The sequence below is a fragment of the Octopus bimaculoides genome, chromosome 7, assembly GCF_046866305.1.
Source record: "Octopus bimaculoides isolate indiv1 chromosome 7, ASM4686630v1, whole genome shotgun sequence".
Taxonomy (NCBI): Eukaryota; Metazoa; Mollusca; class Cephalopoda; order Octopoda; family Octopodidae; genus Octopus; species Octopus bimaculoides.
The window spans coordinates 70,820,536-70,825,535 of NC_142934.1; the positions used below are offsets into that span (position 1 = coordinate 70,820,536).

At 31.6% G+C, this 5,000-nt stretch overlaps 1 protein-coding gene across 1 annotated transcript in view; it reads right to left on the reverse strand.

Moving 5' to 3' along the window:
* Positions 1-5,000, reverse strand: part of LOC106874518 (nucleolar protein 4) — a 1,458,602-nt gene that overhangs the window by 1,089,812 nt on the left and 363,790 nt on the right.

Sequence of the window (5,000 nt, forward strand, 5' to 3'; positions counted from 1 at the left end):
AACAGTGACTGATTTTCAGAAGGGAGAGCAATGTTCAGCATATTTGTAACGTTAATATTCTATTAGTAAAAATACTTGAAACACCAGTCAAGAATTTGCCGCGACTTCATCGTTTATAAGAATGCTTTTGACTCTGTGTGGTATGGGGCAATATGTTTTATTATGAGACAGAATAACATCACCTAATAGTAATTCTTACAGACTTATGAGGACATGCAAGTACTCTGCATTGGAAATTCACCAAGTTTCAAGTTTAAACAGATGAAATATGTTCTTTCACCATGAGTTTTCATTTTTATTTCTAGAAATCAATGACAAAATATTTGGGCCCATCAAACAAATTGTCAAAGTAGAAAACAAAGAAGTCTATAATCTTTCTTATGCGGAAGATTATTGCCTTAACAACACTAAAAGAAGAACATTGTTCATATGACAACACGTCTTGTTACCACTGCAAGAAGAGGGAGAATGTTTAAAATGCTGAAAACTGAAACTAAATCAAAATATATAATTGAAAACAAAAGGAAGATGCTCACGCTTAATTGAAACAGATGGTAAGACGCTTAGATAAAATAATGACTTGAAATATCACAAGTGAATACAGATCTAATTTCGAGGTCATGGAAAGAAAAAAAAAATCTATCTTTCAATAGTACAGCATCTTCAGAAAAGTTACTGTTTTGAAAAATAAAACGTTTACAATGACAATAAATTATAATTCGTTTTTTCAAGTGCAATCATTTCTACTGCTTTCTATGGGTACGAATCATCGATGTGAAGTTTTGAAAATGAGAAAAATTATGGTATTTGAAATGAAATGTTGCATTCAATATACAGAAAATCAAACTGGAATCACGAAACCGTAGTCTCAATTATAAAATAAACTATTCTATTGAAGTTGTAACGGGATATAAAAAATACCACAGGTTTGTGTATTTTGCAACATTGAAAAATTTAGGAGAAAGATGGAGAAATATGAAAGGCTGATGAGGGGGGTACATGGGTGGAGAAGGTGGCATCTCATGCTGGAAACCTCTCCCCCTTTCAAAGCAAGTCTTGGGAGTAGATGTTTCGGATGGCTATCACTATATGATGCCTTGTGGAGAAAGTTGCTATCAACTAACCAATGTGTTCTTAGAAAGTAATTAAGAATATGTGGATTTGTTTCGAAAACAAATACAGGATCTCTTAATTAGTTGCAGTTATCTAACACCAAATAAACAACGATTTGAAAATTTTGATTTTTCAATTTCTTTGAATCAAAGAAAGAAGCGAATATTATGGCATTTTATTTCATGTAAGAAAGCCTTTATCTGCTTGTAAAATACATAGCAACATGTAGCTTTGGAAAACAAATCATATATGGCTTCCAAATTTCGCCGGAGTGTAGGATAATTTAATAATTGTTAAAATGTACTGCTAGAACGAATATTTAGAGACGTCACTATTAAGTGTCACTATAACATTATGATTTGAAAGAAAATTAGTGTCCAAGAGTCTAACCTTCCTGTTTTCTTGATTATATTCAGCTTGCGAATATAATCAATATAGTCTTCATTAAAATCTGTGGCTAAATTAAAGAATAAACAGCCAACTCTGGATCTTGAGAAAATATTATTCTTGGCTTGTTAATATTATTCACGAAGTGTCAAGTAGATTTTTGCCAGGGAAGAACATTGAAACCTATTGTGGAAAATGGTTCTGCATTTCTAAATAGTTTATTGTGCTTCTGCGTATAATTTCCTCAAAGATTTGATGTAAGCGATACGGGCTTCTAGTTGCTTACTTTTCATCTAAGGATAATGTTATGAATCAGTATATATAAACAATTCTTTCGGATTTATCAGGACTTATTTGAATAATTTCTTTCACTGGAATGATTTCTGATTTCGCCTGAAAGTCACACGTTTCTTAGGAAAGATATTTATATGGCGCTTGTGACTGCTCACTATGCAAAAAACTTACCCAATGCGCATAAACTTTTGTATATACGTACAGATATATACAAACAGGTACCAAGACAACCACACGCAAGCGAACATAAATGATATATATATATACATATATATAACTATATATATGTGCATATGAATATATATGTGAGTATGAGTTTGTGCGATTGTGTGTATGTGTCTGTTAGAAACAATTGACTCAGGGAGATATTTGTGTGTGAAGAAAGTTATCAAACTCCAACTATGTTCTTGTATCTTCAAAGGTAAGTATTCATTTAAATGCAGCCAGACGCCCACCACACTGCCAGTCAATCGAACGTACACACAATGTTTCAGATATTTCCAGAAACATATTATCCAGACTTATTTCTCCACTTCTATTTATCTATCTATCTATCTATCTATCTATCTATCTATCTATCTATCTATCTATCTATCTATCTATCTATCCATCTATCTATCTACCTACCTATCTGTCTGTCTGTATCTTTCTCATTTTACACACATATGCATATATGTATATATGTGTGTGTATATATATATATATATATATATATATATATATATATATATATATATATATATATATATATATATATATATATATACACATATAAATATGTATATATATATAAATCCTGTTACTCATAATTTTTATTTGTATTTAGAAATCAATATATTTCCTCTGGCAAATGCTGATTGGAATTCTCGCCAACGTCAACTCCTATCATTTTCACTCACTGTTACATTTTTTTTCCCAATCTTGTGCACAGAGACATACATACATACACAAACACGTACAAAAGCCCATATGCACCCACATGCTCTCATACACATATGCTCACATAACTCACAAACACACACACATATATGCATGTATGTACTGTATACGTCAATAATAGATATGAATACGCAAACGAAAGTACATATTTATTGAATAAGTTCTTTAGACCAATAAATGGCAGCTTTCTATCAGAATATATCAGTTATATAGTCATATACATACACATAATAACTCGCTGTTTATATTTGTTTAAAATTTAGACATATATACGTACTTACTCAAAATCATACGTCGATTCAAATGCACGTATCACAATCAAAAGATGCATATACTTCACAATATGCATATCTGAGAGTGTTTCTGTATGTATGTATGTATGTATGTATGTATTATGTATGTGTGTATGTATGTATGAATGTATGTATGTATGTATGTATTATGTATATATGTATTATGTATGTACGTATGTATTATGTATTATGTATGTATGTATGTATGTATGTATGTATGTATGTTTGTGTGTGCGTGTGGCTTTGTGTGTGCGTGTATTTATGTGTACATGCGTGCCTGTGTGTGTGTCCCCATAATTCTTCGAATGGAAAGATAAATTAGTTCGCGCAAAATATATTTTGAAGTTTCCACTGATATCATTTGAATTCTATGTTAGAGAATAGATGTATACTTCTAGCTGTATACAATGGATTATTTTCTTTGGATACGTTATTAAGTACTAAAAAGTCTTTTTCGAGCAATATTCATTGGTACATGAAATGACAATATGGAAAATCCCACCATTACTAAACGTAATGACATTCCGCAGGTTTCAACAATTTTAACAAAGGTAAAAATCTTGATATGATCTTATACACACCCATGAAACTGAACGTGAACTATTACATCGTGGTAGATATATTACTGACATAAAAATACTATACAGCTATGTTCTACTACTATACTACTATATTCATTCTTTAAATTATCCTAATATACTATTAAGTATTTTTTTTTTGATCCCTTTTGATCGAACTACCCCCTTTTCCTTCCTACGATCCCTTTTGATCGACCCCCCCCCTTTTTTTTCCTTCTCCCTCCCGAAAAGAAAAGCTCTACATTGTATTTTTCCCATCTTTGTTGAGCCCTGTGTGGCTAATAAAAGAAATGTATTAAGTATACTTAGTACACTAATATACTATTAACTATTGATTAACTACTGATGTTTTATTGTCGTTCATTTAAATACAAGACATTCTAATTTATTATTTCATATATATAAGACGTAGTATTAATTTGTTTTAGTGATGACAGAATTCTTTACATCTTCTTAAATTTATAAGCTAAAAACTCCGAAGCATTTCAGTTAAGTAAAATACAAACTATATTAAGTTTGCTGCATTTTATTATGTTTAACTAGCGCCAGTATTCCCTAATGGGATAGGCGCAACATGAAAATCATTACATTCATAACCATGATATATGTATTTCCATGGAGAATAACCCCAGAACGATATTACTCAATGTCTTTAATTTTCTGTCTAGCATAACACCTGCTTGATTCCAGGTTGAACTGTTTTAACTTCAGTCTAATTCTAAAAAAATCGTACTTGTATATTTCCGAAACGTTGAACGTCCAGACATATGGCTCGTTTATGAAGGTGGAATACTAGGCTATGTCTGAGATACAATTTTACATGCAAACTAAGTAGTATCATCCAAAACCGGAATATCCAGCCATTAACACACACACACACACACACACACACACACACACACATATACATGGATAGATGGCTAGATACATACATACATACATAGATATATAAATACACAGATTTTTGTTATTAACAACAAAACCCCTATTAGATGAAAATAGCAATATGTGTATCATTCATATAGCAGAACCATCATTGAAATCCTTATAAACTGCGGTGATGCCTTGAGAAACACACATATGTAAAAATCACACATATGCATCACTAGCAAACTAAAATCTTTCAGCAACTGATATGTTCTTTTGATTCTTTAACCCTGGACGTCAAAACAAGATAGCTTCTAGAGACAATTACAGCAATTTCTAAAATTTTAGCAAAGGTTCTGTTTAAGCATGATACAGAAATTTCTTTGTCTCTTTCTCCCTCCCTTTCTCTCTCTCTCTCTCTCTCTCTCTCTCTCACCCTTCCTTTCTTTCTCCCGATATGTGTGTATGTGTGTGTGTATGAATGTGTGTTAGTGTGTGTGTGTTTGTGTCTGTCTGTAAGTATGTATGT